Below are 419 nucleotides of genomic sequence, written 5' to 3'. Positions count from 1 at the left end.
TTGCACTGAAGTGGCTGCAGCCTGCTCTTAGTGCTGCGTCCTAACCCGCTGCGCCACCAGGGAGGGCCACCTTAGCCTTGTTTTAAGTGTACTATTCTATGTCAGTAACTACATTCAAAGTTATACAATCTCTAGAACTTTTCATCTTTCAAAATGGAAATGCTATACTTATGAAACAGCAAATTCTCTCCTGCTTCTAGTCCCTGGAAACCACCTGTCTCCTTTCTGTCTCTATGAGTTGCCTTCTAAAGCTTTTCTCCCTGTATAAGTGGAATCATACACTCCCTGTATAAGTGGAATCATACAGTATTTATCCTGTTGTGACTAATTTCCCTTAGCAAGGGTCTGCAAGTTTCTTCCTTGTTGTGACATATGACAGGTGTTCCTTATTTAAGGCAGAGTAATATTACTATTCCATT

Source organism: Condylura cristata, unplaced genomic scaffold (genome assembly GCF_000260355.1).
Source record: "Condylura cristata isolate star-nosed mole 26May11 unplaced genomic scaffold, ConCri1.0 scaffold00029, whole genome shotgun sequence".
NCBI lineage: Eukaryota > Metazoa > Chordata > Mammalia > Eulipotyphla > Talpidae > Condylura > Condylura cristata.
This window is presented reverse-complemented; position numbering follows the sequence as displayed.